The following is an 18018-nucleotide window of genomic DNA, read 5'->3' as shown; positions in this document are numbered from 1 at the left end:
TGATGAAATGGATATAGAATTTAGATGCAGTAATAGATATGCCATAATGGGAATTTTAGTGGGGAAAAAATATTAAATTCACATTGTCTAGTCCAGATCATTAAAATGGATCATTCATTTTCTAAAACTTGCTGGAAATGTACGATCAGGTTGGGTCATTCTGTCATATATAATGGCAGATATGAAAGCTTGACAATCCTTGAAAATGATTCATACTAAAATGAAACAACTCTTTGCAACTGTGATATTTTTACTTACTTTATTGAATCATATATTCCCACGAAGCATACTCAATTAGCTTTTTACATGCTAACTGCTGCCAGGATACTTTATACCTCTTACTGGAAAGAATACTCTATTTCTTCTATGGAAAAATGACTAACTATTTGAATATGCTTCAATGTCTAGATAATTTTATTTCTCAAAAGTAAAAATGACACAGAATTTAATGCAAATTGGAAAAGAAACCACTTCTTCTCAATTGATATATGGATTTGTAACATATTCAAAACCTGGGTTTCTCATTTACATAAAGTCTGAATATTTCAGTGATATAAGGCTTTTTGTGGTTCACGGTGGCTCAGTGGCTAAGACGCTGAGTTTGTCGATCAGAAAGGTAAGCAGTTCAGCGGTTCGAATCCTTAGTGCTGCATAACAGAGTGAGCTCCCATTACTTGCCCCAGCTTCTGCCAACCTAGCAGTTCGAAAGCATGTAAAAATGCAAGTAGAAAAATAGAAACCACCTTTGGTGGGAAGGTAACAGCATTCCATGCCCCTTCGGCATTTAGTCATGCCGGCCACATGGCCATGGAGATGACTTTGGTCAGCACTGGCTGTTTGAAATGGAGATGAGCTCCGCCCCCTAGAGTCAGGAACAACTAGCACATATGTGTGAGGGGAACCTTTACATTTACCTTTTTAAAGGCTTTTTGAATTAGAACAGATTTTTAGCAGTATGGATAGGATGTATCATAGTTTGTTTATTTATTCATTCCTCAAATAGCTGTCCATCTCACAAAATAATGATTCTGAATAGTGCACAATGAAAAAAAAACCAATAACATAAAAATGATCAATAATTACAAAAATCAGTTACAATTTTAAACAGGCAAGGAGAGAATAACAGATATTAACCACAATGGAGCCATCTCTATAATTCACTATTTCCTTGGGGCTGCCAAGCTTGACATCATACCAAGTCTTAAGGGACTTGCAAAAAGATATGTGGCATGGAGCCAGCTTGACATCAAAGGAAATGCTGTTCCATAAGACAGGCACCATGGCATGCATTTTTGCTTGCAGTTTGGTCTCATTTTTACAAACACTGAACACTGTAGTCTGTGTGTGTGTGTGTGTGTGTGTGTGTGTGTGTGTGTGTAGTACTTTCAAGAAAATATGTATTTCTGTGAAGAGGTTTTTTAACATACTTTTAAAATTATTTTTATTGAGAAATTACACTGAAAAACCTGAAGAAATGCAAATTTGAGAGAACCAGATTTCAATTCGGCAATGGATTCCCTATGAAATTAAATAAATTCATATTCAAATAAATACTAAACAAACTAACCTGTCTCCCATCCCTAGTCTCCATGGTAAATTATTCCTCCTTTGCATCTAGTCAGAGACAAATATTCCCAGAGGTAGGCCCACTTATCATATGTTTTACTCAGAATTATGGGAACTTTGCAACACCTGAAAACACAACATTTAGACATCAAAAATCTCAATCACTTTTATGAAGGTAGAATGGAAAAATTCAATGCAATCCTATTTGCACTCTCCAAAGTGCTGAAGGTTTTGCAAAAGAAAACTACTAGTAATAGCATAGTAATGATTTTCACTACTCCAAAGGTAACTTCCACCCAAGTTTAGTCAGGGAAGTCCTGCTGGAGAAGTTGTCACAAGGAAAAACACTGAAAAATGGTTAATTAATACATTTTAATTAATCTTTACAAAATTTGTATCTCTAATTTATATCTCTACAAAATATGCATTAAGCAACATAAATAAATGCCTAATGTAAATTTAAATGTGAGGCAAAGTAAAGAATACATTCTTTTGAATTTTTCAATGGATTGGTCACTGCTGGAAAGGGAAATCTGATATTGCTCATTATGGTATTACCTTAAGACATATCCAGTAAAAGGAATGACTCTTTAGGATATTAACACCAAGTTTAATAGTTGTGAATAGCTACAGACTGCAGGCCAATTAGAAAACCCAAGATCACGTTACTATGTATGCCATTCCAACTGTCCTGCAGATCTTCCTCAACTTGAACCTTTAAGCAATAGTGATCCTTGACTCCATTTATTGAGAAAGGTATACTGTATTTTTTGGACTATAAGATACACAGAGTATAAGACTCACCAAGATTCTAAAGAGGTAAATTTAAAAAAAGTTTTTACACTCTGCAGACCTCCCAAACCCCCTGCACGCCCCATTTTTTTGAAAAAAAAATGATGTGCAGAGGCTTTGGGAGGCTTGTAGAGTGCTCCTGAGGACTGGGGGGGGCAAAAATGAGCAAAAAACAGCCCTTTTTCATTAAAATTGGGCCGTTTTTTGCAAAAAAACAGGGCATGCATAGGCTTTGGGAGGCTTGTAGAGTACTCCTGGGGACTGGGGGGGGGCAGAAAATGAGCAAAAAATTGCCCGTTTTTGGCTCATTTTTTGCTCTCCCCACCCCCCAGGAGCACTTTGCAGGCCTCCCAAACTGCAGAGGTGCATCAATTTTTGAGAAAAACAGGATGCACGGGGGCAGGGTTTCGGGAGGCCAAAAATGCTATACTCTGTGTATAAGACACCCACTCTACGCCATGTTTATACATCATTGTATAGGATTGCAAAGGATGCAGTGGTGGGATTCAATTTTTTTTTACTTCTGATTCTGTGGGTGTGGCTTTGTGTGTGTGGCATGGCTTTGTGGGCATGGCAGGGGAAGGATACTGCAAAATCCCCATTCCCTCCCCACCCCACTAACCTGCTTTCCAACTCCATTCTCCTGTTTAGGGCAAGAAAAGGAGATCAGCGGGGAGGCAGCGGGGGGCAGGGGCAGCCTATTTGCCAGTTCTCTGAACTATTCAAACTTTCCGCTACCCGTTCTCCAGAACCAGGGGTGGGTTGCTGCCGGTATTACTGCCAGTTTGGTTTTTTTTCTTTTTTTCTTTTTCTTTTCTTTTGAAAAAGATTTTATTTCCATTTTTTCATTTTCATACACTCACATATATACTGTGCATAGCCGGGGCCATACAACCTTAAACAATAATCGCAGCAATTCCTCTTGTCAACAATACCCCAAGAAATAGAAACCCAATATACCTCTTCCACTCTCCATACACCTCTTTCTTCCACCCCCCTCCAACTTTCTATCTTCCCTCTATCATCCCCCTCTACCCTACTTCCCCTCCCCCTCTGCCACTCCTCTCTCCCGATCCACTCCCTCCCTTCCTTCTCACCCTCCCTCCCATCCTCTCTCCCGCCCTCTCTACCCATTTTTCTTCTATCCCACTCCTCCTCCCCTTGGTGTATTTCCACTATATGTCAATGTACTTAACTTATCCTATTTTTACCAAGAAATTAAAGAAAAACAGCATACATGTGAAGTCACATAACATTGAAATCTAATACATCGTATCTGACCTAGTATATATCCCTCCCTCCCATCACCCTCCCTCCCATCACCCTGCCCCCAACACCCCACCTCCCTCCCCCCCCCGACTTCCCAGAGCCCGTACACGGTATAGATTTTTAACAAACACAGTCTAAAATATATTGAGAAAAAAGAAATAAAAAAGGGGGGTTAATAACATCTCTACATTGATCTTAGCTTCTTCTTGCTACACTAACTTTGAACACTTTAAATCATTCCTGATCTTAAGCATAGGCTATCTGGAATTTCTTAGTCCCATATTTGTTTTGTATATAGTCAATCCATTTTTTCCAGTCTCGTTTATATCTTTCATTTGAATGATCTTTAAGATATGCCGATATTTTAGCCATCTCAGCTAAATTTGTAACTTTCAATGTCCATTCTTGAGTTGTAGGCAAGTCTTCCTTCTTCCAGTATTGCGCCACCAACAGTCTTGCCGCCGTTATTAGGTGCAGAATCAAATTAGTCTCTACCACTGTAAAGTCAGTACTTATACCTAGGTATTACTGCCAGTTTGGTGCACAAAAGTTTTGTGCATGCACGCTCACTTGCACACCAAACGTGCATTCCACATGCATGCACATTTGCACCTAAAAATGTCTGCGCATGGGCAAAACATTAGAAGAAGGGAAAAATTACATTTCTGCAATGAAAATTGTTCTGCACATGCGCAGAACCAAAAATCAAGATGGTGGCACCATAGGAGAACTGGTACAGGGGCGTAGCAGGCCTGGGTCATTACCGGTTCGGCGAATCGGGCCGAACCAGTAGGAATCCATCTCTGTCCAGAACCTGTCAGAACTGGCTGAATACCACCTCTGAAAGGATCAAGTGAAATACAGTAGAGCAAAGCCAGAAATACTTCTCTCCCCCTCCCCCCATTATCCAATTATTTGATCGTTGTGAATGCTCCAACACTGCAAGTTTTTAAGAAGATGTTGGATAACCATTTGTCTGAAGTGATGTAGGATTTCCTGCCTGAGCAGGGGTTTGGACTAGAAGACCTCCAAGGTCCCTTCCAACTCTGTTATTCTATTCTATATTCAAAGAAGAGTTTTCAGAATGTGTGGGATGGCATGCAACTGCATACCATTCCCAGCCATCTGACCTTGAAGCTCTGTTCTCAGGAAGGATGATGTCTTCCCCACTCCCATCCAGCTCCCCACCACCCAGAGTTCATAGCAGACTGACATCGAGTGATAGCAGAGCACAGGCATGAGGTGGCAGTTCTGACACTGTCTTTTATTATTATAGTTACCATTACAGAAAATATCTTGGGTGAGCTTTTCTATTACAGCGCTGCTAGGAAATCTCTAGCTTTGGAACCCCAGGTGGCCCACAATCCCAATTTTTACACTTTCCAGAGTTCTACAAGATCATGGCTATTAAAATTCAGAGCCCACTTTTGAAGGGAGGGGCAGAGTTCCTCTGCAAAACACCTCTGCAATGCTTCTTGTATTCCATTTTTGCTTATTTCTGTGAAACTTCAAAAAAAAGGGGAGTGGAACAAAAGATTTTTCTGCCTCTTCTGACAATGTCCACATGCAACCTGCAAGTATAAAAATAGAAAATAAAATGTGAGTCCCTAAAGAAAAATAGAAACCCTTGTTGTGCAAGAACCAAAATATAAAATCCTATAATCCTACAAACTTCTGATGGCTACCTGATATAAATGTGTAGGGGGTGATTGTTTTTACAGTATGTTTTTACTTTATTCTTGGTGTCTGAAGACATTTGGCAGTAGAGAAAGAAAATCCAAATGGCATGCCTATGAAATCCCAGAGCAATATAGAACCACAACAATAAATTGACAACCTTTATTGTAGCAATGTATCACATTTCAGCTTTGCTAAATGCCCTATTTTTGATGCTTGTGGATTCTCCACATAAGAGATCCTCAGACCAGAGGTGGGTTCCTGTACCAGTTTGTACCGATTCACTTTGCTTGCGTTCCTCGCGCATGCACAGTTGACTGTTAACTGTTCTGCGCATGCGCAGAAATATGCCTGCAATGGCAGAAGAGACCAGGGAACTGGTTCAGGGGCATGGCCAGCCTGGGTTGCTGCCGGTTCTGCGACCCAGGCTGAATCACCACTACCGGTTCTGCCGGACTGGACCGAACCAGGAGCAACCCACTTCTGCCACAGACTCATCAAATTACAAGAACACATGTCTCATCATCAATTCACAGGCCATCTGTCCTTAATGTTAAAGCACTGAAGGATAGCTCTGTGGATCACCAGGAAAAAAAATCACATTCACTAGTTTTAGAAGAAGAATAAATGAACCCATATACAGGTAGTCTTCAGTTGTCAATAGTAATTAGGAGCAAAATTACTGTTGTTGTGTGATGAGGTTGTAAAGCACAATCTCACATGACTGTTTCACTAACAAGTGGAAACACCAGCAATTCCTGTTGCTGTCATTAGGCTTGACAGATAGATTGTGGTCATTAAATAAGTCCCAGGCAGCTTGCAAGCAGGCCAGCAGGCAGATAAGGAGTGGGGGGAGGTGCACAGATGGTACGTGAGATGGGGCACATGTGCAACCGAACCAAGATGGCTGCCATGAGTGAGAGAAAATGCAAGCAACCTATTGGAATGACTTACAGCCTTTCTTACTGGTTTCCCATAAACTTTTCTTGGAGAAAGTCATCAGGGAATGTTGCAAATGATGACTATGAATGCTGCAACACTCATAAACTCAAGTCATTTGCCAAGTGCCCAGAATGAAATCATATGACTGTGGAGGTACTAGGAAAACTGGAAAATCGAAAATACACTCATTTAGTACTCATCATACCATTGAAAATTTAACAGAATAACAGAGTTGGCAGGTACTTTGGAGATCTTCTAGTCCATTCCCCTAATCAGGCAGGAAACCCTACAACATTTCAGACAAATGGTCATCCAATCTCTCCTTTAAAATCTCCAGCACCCACAATTTCTAGAGGCAAGTCATTCCACTGATTAATTGTTCTACCTGTCAGGAAATTTCTTCTTAGTTCTAGATTGCTTCTCTCCTTGATTGATTTCCATTCATTGCTTCTTGTCTTGCCTTCAAGTGCTTTGGAGAATAGGTGTACCCCCCTCTTCTTTGTATGAGTAGTCAGTAAATACTATATTGGGGGGGGGATCCTGGATTGGCCTGCAGTATCATATTCTGTAACTAAACTGAGCTGAATAGAAGTTTGGTTTTACAGGACAGAAGAAGAAAAAATGCATTTAAAGCCATGGACAATTTAACTAATGGGGCCAGCTTAGTCTCAATCAACCTTTTCTAAATGGGAATTGTGTTGTTTTATCATGAGTACTTTGAGTAAAATCCATTCCAGCATTCTGTTTTGAAGTAGCCAACCAGATGCCTTTGATAGGATTTCTATAATTAACAGTGTAAAGCAGAAGATAAGCACTAGAGGCAAAAGATCACTCACATGAATAATAGCTGTTGGTAGCAGCAGGGTGGGGGAACTGGGTAAAATTTAACTAACCCTGATAGTTTCTGCCCATTGTATAATATCAAGCAGAGAGGGTACACTCCAGGTCCCCTCAATCAAGCAATGCCATCTATTGGAACCTAGGGATGTACCTAGTTGTGAGTTGTAGCACATCTCCCGACCCTCTCAGAACAGCATCTCTCCAAAGAGCTATATGGGTACCACCTTTATGATGTTCAAAAGGTTGCTGAAAATCTAGCTATTCCCTCAAGCCTGGGTATCAGAATGGCAGTGATACCCTTTGGGATTTTAACTGGAAAGAATATGGGTTTAGATCAGAGTATAAGAGATTGCTTTGTGTAATTAAACTTTGTTTATCTCAAATTTTCATTAGCTATACAAGATATCCCAAGAGAATATGCAAAATAGTAAAAGATGCAATACAGTCAGAAAATATTAATACAGTAAAGGCATAAACTGGCAAAAAAAAAAACACCTGCAAACAAATGGCAATTAGTCAGGGGTGGGTTCCTGCCAGTTCTAACCTCTTCTATAGAAGAGGTTCCACAAATCTACCGTGCCATTTAGAACTGGCTTCAGCTCCCTCCCCTTGCCCGTCCGCACCACTCTTGCCCTGTCCTTCGCTCACTGATTGGCTGGGTCCCAATCGCCCCACCTGCCTCTAAGAGTCCTATCTAAACCTTAAAGTCTTAAAGCTGTCAAGTTTGAACATCCCTGGGTTTTTTTCTAAAGGGTTAGGGGTGCAAGAGTCTTGTAACTTGACAGCTTTAAGACTTGCACACTTCAATGCCAGAGTTCCTGAGCCAACATGACTGGAGGAGGAATTCTGGGAGTTGAAGTCCACAAGTCTTAAAGCTGTCAAGTTTGAACACCCCTGGGTTTTTTTTTTCCTAAAGGGTTAGGGGAGCAAGGGTCTTGTAACTTGACAGCTTTAAGACTTGCGTGCTTCAAATGCCAGAGTTTCTGAGCCAACATTTTGATTGCTAAGCAAGAGCGTTGTTAAGCGAGTTTCACCACATTTTACAAGTTGGTTGTGCCCACCCAGTCACACGACTGTCAAACCACTCCCATTCTGTCACATGGCTGCCAAGCCACTCCCACAAAGCAGGCCACAGCTACAGAAGAGGTTCTAAAAAAATTGAAACCCACCACTGCAATCAGTCTACTTAAAATGTAGACTGTAACCATTTGGAGTCTTTTGGAATGAAACAACTATAACAAACCACCATCATCGTGACGTTACTAATATTATTCTATTATTATTCAATAAGAAAGACAAAACAATCTGGATAGTGGATGTGGCAGTACCAGGACACAGCAGAATACAAGAGAAAGAACTGGGGTAAATCACAAAATACAAAGTCCTGCAAGTAGAAGTAGAATGGCAGTAGCGGAAGAAAGCAAAGACAATACCAGTAATAAGAAGTGCTTTGCGTGCAAAGAACCACTTGAACACCATTAACATTGATGAAATCACCGTCAGTCAATTTCAAAAGGCAGCTTTACTTGGAATAGCTTTACTTGGAATAGCTTATATGCTGTACAATACCTTTAACACTATCAAGCAACAACATCTGTTTATCCTGGATCCTTGGAAAGGATTCAATAGGTAGATAAATTCAGTCAAATTCAGTCTGAACATCTGGCTGACTGTGTGACAAAAAGTAATAAAATTAGGAGTCAAACATGTTTGAGCCAATAACTAAATGGTCCAAACAATTGCTTCCTAAAAGATCTACTTAGATATGACAAATGCTGTGTTGAAGAATTATTTATTACTAACCAAAAATTGCAGCATCTTAGAACATGTTAAGAATAAATAAATTATGGCATAAGAGTCCTTGAATGAATACAATGTAAACAACCTATCAAAAATGTAATTTTTCATTAAACACATGCATTAGGTTACACTATCATTCAAAGCTAAATCCCATACCTTTACATTAATTCTACCCTTTGAACACCCTTGAAACATAAACAATTGTCCTATTGTAAAAAAAAAAAATCCAATTAGCACTTTAAAAAAGTTTTCTTAAATGTTCATTTTATATTCAATATTTTAAAGTTATTTCTGTGTCCAAAAAGAAAAAAAAAATCATGTGATGGGGAACCTGAATAATATAGAGTTAACTTTAAATCATTAGTCTTGAGGTGCTGGTAGTGTGAAACTTCACACTTCTGCAAAGCCCTTTCCGTCTATTCTAGGTGTTTACTTTACACCACCACTCTGAAGTTTCTAATGTGAGGATATGTTTAATGTATATCTTTATGACATATGTGTGTGATCTGCAAGGAGACACAATAGCTTGGAGAAATAAATGAGTCAGGTAAAAATAATGTACAGAGACATCAAAAGAAATGATGATCATCATCATCAACAACATCATCAACAACAAAAACAACAACAACAACAATCATCTGATTTCCCCACAAAACTATGTTGGATTTTATCCAACTTCCAAAGAAGAAATAATATGATGGAATGTTCATATTAAGAGTATTATATGTCTTATCTTTTCTCAAAAGAGATACTAGATACCACAGAATATGGCACAGCCATGGTACCTTTCTTATTCCCCATGGCCTCCATGTTTGCTGCACCTCTGCACTGCAGGTATCATTCTCCAAAACGACTGGTTCCCCCTTCTTCTTCTGTGTTTGACGCAGCTACTAATCTCTGTCTCAGCATTCTATCTTTAGCATGAAGTCATTATCATGTCCTTGAGACTTTAGACATACAGCATGATTAGTGATTTATCTTGCTAATCCTCCCCAACGTCCCCTTGTGAGACAGGAGTTACAGCATTTGCTTCTCAGGGGATATAAGATTCTCAGTAATTCACAGGTATAGCACTGTGACCATCAGGCAGTGGTCTTGTATCCTGGCTTATTTCTCAATAGTCAAAGATAAGGCTGAAATCCTATCAACATTTTCACAGAAATATTTTTTGCTGAATGCAATGGAGCTTATTACTAAGTAAATCTGATTAGATTACCACCAGTGGTAACCGTACTCCCGTGACCCGTGACTTATCAGGGCAGTGTGAGATTTCATTCCATGGAAGCAAAGAAGAAATCATTACAAATAAGGACAGACCATGTGCTTCAAGCTCAACGACATCACCCAGCCATCTAATTTATATTTTATTATTATAATTAGTAATGCATTTGTTCCTTATTTAGTAAATTGGCAACTAGTTCACAAGTGTGTTAAAGTGGTTGTTGGTGATGTGCTTACTGTACTCACTGTATCTAATTCAAGGAGGGATTGATGATTTTGACCATTTAAATTCATCTTAAAAGGAGCCCGGTGGCTCGAGTGGTTGGAATGCTAGCCAGGAGGTTAGCAAGCTTGGATTTGAAACCCGAGAGCTATCTTGGGGCAGGTTTGAGCTCTCGTCCTTCACTCCAGCTCCTGCCAGGCATATGAAAGGAGCCCACCACTAAGGGTCCCCATGGCGACAGTGATGCCAGTGGGTGATCTTTTTAACCTTTGACCCGAGTGCAAAAATTCATCTTTACCGTTTTTCTCAATTTTTGATTACCACAATTTGATTTTATTTTGTCAAAAGAAATTGAAATAAATTTATGAAGAATCTGTTCATAATAGTGAAGAATCTGCAGCTTTCCAGATTCCAACTGCCAACCGAGTCCAACTTGAGGAGGAATGCTACAAACTGGGTGTTTACTTTCTTTTGATGAAACTCAAATACTTTGGCCACCAAATGAGAAGGAAGGACTCACTGGAAAAGAGCCTAATGCTAGGAAAGATTGAGGGAAAAAGAAGAATGGGGCGACAGAGAATGAGGTGGCTGGATGGAGGTGGCCCTGAAGCAGTAGGCATGAACTTAAATGGACTCCAGAGGATGGTAGAGGACAGGAAGGCCTGGAGGAACGTTGTCCATGGGTCAATGCGATGGGTTGGACATGACTGAGCAACTAACAACAACCACTCTTGTAAAGATCTCTTTCCTAGCTTAATGAATTTCGTCTTTGCAATTTTGTCTAAAATGAGCATTTGCATCAACAGCTTTTAATAATATTTTTGCATGTTACATTCACTCAAATTCTGATAATTGTTTTTGTGCACCCTTATGCCCACTACAAATAGTGCATTTGCATCTTTTGAATATGAAGAATTACACTACCACAACAAGAGAGGTACACATTCAAAAATATAAGAACATGTTGGTTGCATCATGCAATTTCAATCAGATTTTCTTGCATCTCAACTTTAAATAAAAAATCTGTCAGGAGCATCGCTTCAAGATGGAAGACTATTCCCAAAGCAAATGTATTTCTATAGGGAGTCCTTGACTTACAACCACAACCGAGCCCAAAATCTGTTGCTGAGCAAGGCAGTTGTTAAGTGAGCTTTGTCCCATTGTACCACAATTGTTAAACTAATCACCACAGTTGCTAAGTGAATCATGCAGTCCTTAACCGAATCTGGTTTCCCACATTGACTCTGCTTGTCAAAAGCTGGCTGGGAAGTTTACAGATGGTGATCACATGATCCTGGGACAGTACAATCATCATAAATATGTACCAATTGCCAATGACTGGAATTTGGATCGTGTGACCATGGAGGTGCTGCAAATCTTGTAAGTGTGAAAAGCAGTCATAATTCACTCTTTTCAGCGGCGTTATAACTTCAAATGATCATTAACTGAACCATTGTAAGTAACTGTACATGCAGCATGCACTCACTTGGCGGAAAACCTGTTTCCTGGGATCTTGTTTTTGAAGCTCTCTTTCATTCCATAGGCCTACCAAGGCCCTCTGAAAGCACCCTTGCTACCCATCCCTTCCCTTAGATGTGCCTCAGGTAACACAAAGGGGTGAGCTGCTGGGGGTTTGCAGGGGTTCGGGAGAAGCTCTAGCTAAGATTCTGTGCAGTTCAGAGAACAACCCCCAAATCCCACTCCTGGCTGGCCCTGCCCATCCCGCCTTTCTCTTCCCAGGAGTCCCCACGTAGCCTGTTTTGGATGCAGGTAAGTGCAAGCCGCACACGGAAGCTTGGGGGAGGGCGAAAAACAGGCCTACTGGAAGTTCAGGAAGGCTGGAAATGGGCCTGTTTCTGGCCTCCAGAAGGCCTCCGGAGCCTGGGGAGGCCATTTTCACCCTCCCAGAGGCTTCAGGAAAACAGCCGGAGCCTGGGCAGGGCACAAATGCCCCGGTGTGGTTTAGGAGGCTGACTAGCTCATACTCACCCAGCAACCGGACAGAGAACCCCTTGCTAAAAAAAATTGAAGCCCAACCATGGACAGAAGGCCTTCTCAGTGGAACAGAAAAGCTTTGTATAATTGTTATTTTAAGTATTTAAAATAACTGCATTTTCAGCACTAGGCTCTCTGCCATTTATAGACTTGGAGTCTGGTGATTTTATGAGCTTGCTTTATATGAGCTTTGATCTGATCTATAACCCTCCTGTGCTTTTTATTAATTGCACTGTACTAAAGTATGGTTGGCTAGTTTTATTGGGTGGTGGTTGTTGTTGTTTTTAAATATTTTAATACATTTGTAATCCACCGAGAGAACAGGGGCCATATGGGAGATTTGAAGTATAATAAGGAAATATATGGCTGCATGGGGACCTGGCTCCCTCTGGTCTTAACCTTAAGTACTACATCATGCTGGCTCTGCAGTTAATATTTCCATTTTAGCTCTAAGAAAGAGACACAGATTAAGGTACTCCTATAGTTTCCCTGAAACATAAAAAATATAGAGATTATTTTTAACAGTTGGCTACATTTTTAACAGCAGAGGGAAAAGGAAATATTCTTTTGCTGCAGGCTGCACGCTCCTGGCTGTATTTGGTTAAATAAAACAATCAGGACAAAAATGCGAAATAAAGGACAATCCAAATCTGGTGAGGGAGTGTGGCCCACTGAGTTTGATAACGTTTATTTCCAAATGAAATGGTCCAAAAAGCTGCCACCTAACAGTCCGATTCTATACATGTCTATTCTGAAGTAAAGGGTACTCAGCTGAATAAGATTTAGTCACAAATGAGTGTTCCTGTCATTTCAGTTTATGTTGTACATGTATTTTGGCCCCGAAGATGGAATAACTTGAAATTTTGGGGGGGGTGGAGTGGGGGGAAGGGAGTTTAGAAAACATTAAACAGTCCTTGAAGCAGCAAAAGAAAAAACATAAAAGTTTAAAATCAAAATGTTTCAGCTTCCTTTTTGAACCATTCTGATGTGAGTAAAAAGGTGCTGCAGCATGAACAAGAATGCATGTTGACATGTGTTTCTGTTTTTTATGTCTGTGTATGCATTTTTCATAGACATTTTTCTATAAGCAATATTGTTTGTAGATCTTGCAATCCACCTGGAGCATAAAAATGACAACCCGAGACATGCAATTTGCAACAAATTATAGTTTGTTGTTTTCTCTTTGCTTTGTCCAGTCAGTCCCACCAAACACAGTAAACCAAGGAATCAATTCCATCGGAAGGTTAAACCTATTTTTATTGACTATAGCCTATCACCTTTTGCAACCTCCTGACAAGCAATGGGGAAGCCAACAACAATGTTACTAACTTAACAACTGCAGTGAGTCACTTAACAGCTGTGGCAAGAAAGGTTGTAAAATGGGGCAAAACTCACTTAGCAACAGAAATTTTGGGTTCAGCTGTGGTCATAAGTTGAGGGCTACCTGCAGTAACATAATCTTGCAAGTCCGATAGTGCTGTGCCTCCTCAAATTTTAATTCAGTGAACTGGGGAAGAATCTCTATAAACTGCTTCTGAATGTTTTCCCATTTCTCGAGGATTAAAAATATTTCAGTCTTTTTTGCTTAGGTAATAGTTCCGTCAGTCAGAGGTGGTATTCAGTCAGTGCTGACTGTTTTCTGTGGAACCGGTAGTGGAAATTTAACGTAGTTCGGAGAACCAGTAAATATCACCTCTGACTGACCCTACCACCATCTCTTCTCTATTCCCATCTGATCAGCTGTGTCATCTTCTGATGCCCTGCACAGGAAAATGGAGCTGGAAAACAGGTTAGTGGTGTGGGGAGGGAATGGGAATTTTACAGTATCTTCTCCCAGGAGTGGGGAGGGAATGGGGATTTTGCCGTATCCTTCCCCTGCCACGCCCACCAAGCCAGGCCCACCAAGCCACGCCACACTCACAGAACCAGTAATATAAAAAATTGAATTCCACCACTGGGACTCAAGATCATCTTATTTAGTCCATACTATGGCTTTGCTCCAAATATTAGAGTTTTTTTTAAAAAAAAATGCAAAAGATTCTGCTACAGAATGAGACTGAGTCAACTATTTCTGTGACACTTTTCTATATATATACATATACATATACATATACATATACATATACATATACATATACATATACATATACATATACATATACATATACATATACATATACATATACATATACATATACATATACATATACATATACATATACATATACATATACATATACAGACACAGACACAGACACAGACACAGACACAGATATAGATATAGATATATCATAATTTCTAAGGTACCATCTTGAGTTTTAACAGCTCAGATCTTCCTATATTGCAAGTGCTTTTGAAACTTGGCAACTTTAAGGTATATGGAGTTCAGTTTCCAATATTCCACAGCCAGCATGCTGATTGTGAAATTGGTGCGGAATTCCGGGAGTTGAACTCCATGTATTTTAAAATGGCCAAGTTTGAAAAAACAGCACTGCTTTACATTATTCCCATTTGTACTAATTTCCAAATTTCCCCAATGCAATAGTTTCCCTCCCTGCAGTCACCATTTCTATTTTCACTGCTTTTCTGCAGTTTTAAATGACATTAAAAAGAGAAAAGCCAGCAATGTTTTTCCCTTTGGGCAAGATGCTTCTATACTGTTTATTCAGAATAAATGCCTTTTGGGAAAGTTGTTTTTAAACATTAATTAAAGGTTTCCCGCTTGTCACTATTGCCCCTTTAATTATGTCTTCTTTATGAAAGTAATTACTGTTGAATAGCTTCTCTTTATTGCCTCTAGTGCTATTTTCTATTCCTCACTGTGTACTCATATTTTCCTTCTCTAATTTCCTTCAAGATTTTCTTCAGCGTCTTTATATATTGAAAAAACAAAATGCTATAGTGATACTTTCTACATATTCAAGTATATGTATATATGTTTGTGTGTTTGTGTTTATACACAGACACAGAGACATACATTACATGCACACACAAACAAAAGTCCTTAGAATTCGGATGGCTAAATCATAGCTCTCCACTTGTATTGTAACTTGCAATAATCCCAGTTAGCATGGCTGCTGATAAAGGCTGTAGTTTAGCAATACAGGTAGTCCTCAACTTACAGCAGTTCCTTTAGTGACCATTCAAAATTACAATGGCACTGAAAAAAGTTAGTTATGACCATTTTTCATACTTACGACTGTTGCAACATCTCCATGATCACGTGATCAAAATTCAGAGACTTGGGAATTTACTCATAGTTATGAAAATTGCAGTGTCCCATGGTCACATGGTTACATTTTGCGATCTTCTGACAAGCAAGGTTGATGAGGAAGCCAAATTCACTTAACAACTGTGTGTCCTAACTTACAACTGCAATGATTCATTTAACAACAGTGGCAAGAAAAGTTCATAAAATGGGCCAAAACTCACTTAACAGCTCTCTTGCTTAGCATTTGGGCTCATTTGTGGTCATGAAGTGAAGGACTACCTGTACATAAATTGCCCATTTTAGCAATAGAATGATGCTTGCTGTTGAGAAAAATGCTAGTCACCCTACCAAAATCTGTTTTGAGGGAGAAAAACTATAAGCCACACCTCAGCAAATGTATTAGGGAATTCTTCTTCCACCTTGGGAAATTTAATGAATTTTGCTGTGCCTTCATTCTCAACCCAAACATGTAGTTTGGGGGGGGGGGGTGAGAAGCCATTTATACATACCTAACAGTATCTGCTTCAGGAGATTATTTATAATTTATCAAATTATTCCTCAATCATATGGTCCCAGTGTGCCATATAATTTAGATCATTTAAAACAGTTTAAATCTGTAAAATATCCCTGTCTTGTCTTTATCAACATTAATTATGTTGATAAAAGTCTCAGGATTCTTGTGTGACTTATAAGTGAGTTAACCCTTAATAAAATCTCTTGAGATTTTTATAGCAAAAGATTGTTACACCAATGAGATACATCTTCAAAAATATCAAACACAATACATTGGGCATCCATTAGATATCTTTTTGTTTTGTTTTGTTTTGTTATTTACTTTGCTTCAGTACATCGTGAAATCCTGAAAATATCCAAAGGATTAATTGTATTCTTATTCAACTGTACGTTTGGGAAGAGAGAATTTGATACATTCCTATTGAAATATTAACAAAATAGATTTGTGCCTCAAATGTATATTTCACTGGTATGTTAAAAGAAGCCAAAATTGACAATTCTCTAGAGTAGAAAGCAAAACAAGAAAATAAAAAATAAATATACTGAAACAGGAAAAATACTCACAATCTAGATGAAATAAGTAGACCAGTGATGGCTAACCTTTTCTGGGGCGGGTGCCCTAAATGCACATGCATGCCCAAACCCCCTGCATGTGTCCCGCCCCTATGCATGCACACAGAACCCCACATGCGCCCCACCATCATGTATGTGTGCATGACCACCCACGCCCTCCACGCATATGTGGTTTTTTTATGTTGTATGCCGCCCTGAGTCCTTTGGGAGAAGGGCGGCATATAAATCCAATAAACAAACAAACAAAGACCCAAAGACCAGCTGGCCAGGGGTAGGAGTGCACGCGTGCATGGCAGAGCTGAACTGGGGCAACAGTTCGCATGCCATCAGAGAGGGCACTGTGTGCCACCTCTGACATGCGTGCCAAAGGCTTGCCATCCATGGGAATGCATTATAATGTCATGAGTTCTCCTCTATAACAATATAAATGCCAAGCCAATGGTAACAAGGTTTAAAAGGCCACGTCAATAAAACAATTTTTTAAAGGAATTTGAGTGTCGGGAAAAATGAATCAATGATAAAAAAAAAACAAGGTGCATGCTTCAAAAGATTAAAAGGCTGAATATCCATATAAGAAGAAGCATTTTAGTGATCTGGTTTTTAGAAAAAGCAAGAAAAATGAAGGAGAAAAAATTGAGCATGTCAGATTTGTTCTGCTTCCATTTTAATATTTCAGTTTTTCTTTTGGAGGAAAGCCCACTCTCGTTGTATTTATTTTATATATCTCTTGTCCTAATTTCAAAGGCCTCAGGAATTAAGTAATGCAAACTTTATCTCTTCAGTTCCTCAGTGAGAAAGAGAAGGAGGGAGGGGGGAGGGAAGCAAGGTGGGAGGGGAAGAGAGGGGGGAGAGAGAGATTGACAGATTTGGATACTCTGTTTTTTGTCTCGTCTTAAATTCTCATTTTTAAATTACTATTTAAAAATTACTATTTTTTAAAAAACTGCACATTTTTTACCCATTTTATTTAATAATGACTTTTTGTTTTTGTTTGTCATTAATATAAAGTTTTTGTACCATCTTTTCGACTGGAGGACCGCATTGTAAAATTGTTGAAACATAAAGTCAGAAAAACTGAATTTCCCTTCACATTTTTGAAAGTTCAACAATACATTCACATTAAAGGAGAACAGAACAAATTTCTCACAGTCTGTCATTACTGGGCCTCTCCAAAAGATTCAGGGAAAATAAATAAATAAAAATAAATTGAGATGCACTTCTAATTTGGGACTTCAAAATTAATTTTAAGACCTGGAAATGAATTACTACATAAAGTATGGTTCGGTTGGACACTGTGACATTCTCCAGATTTGCTGCACAGCTGGGTTAAAACTTTGATTGATTCCTCTTCTATAGCTTGCCATATTTCTGTGGGTATCTCATCAGTTCCTGTAGC

At 39.2% G+C, this 18018-nt stretch overlaps 1 long non-coding RNA gene across 1 annotated transcript; it reads right to left on the bottom strand.

Annotated features, from left to right (window-relative positions):
• Positions 1-4929: 4929 nt before the first annotated feature.
• Positions 4930-9761, bottom strand: LOC148045445 (uncharacterized). Its single transcript, XR_015696579.1, has 3 exons — positions 9672-9761; positions 8656-8756; positions 4930-5198 (listed from the first exon to the last, which is right to left on the bottom strand). It is a non-coding gene; the product is annotated as an uncharacterized LOC148045445 (long non-coding RNA).
• Positions 9762-18018: the final 8257 nt, after the last annotated feature.

This window comes from Thamnophis sirtalis, unplaced genomic scaffold (assembly GCF_051295495.1).
Source record: "Thamnophis sirtalis isolate CommonGarterSnake01/CBP01778 unplaced genomic scaffold, rThaSir2_p1.2 scaffold_5, whole genome shotgun sequence".
Lineage (NCBI taxonomy): Eukaryota > Metazoa > Chordata > Lepidosauria > Squamata > Natricidae > Thamnophis > Thamnophis sirtalis.
Note: the sequence above shows the minus strand (reverse complement) of the source record. Positions and strands in the feature narration are given on the sequence as shown.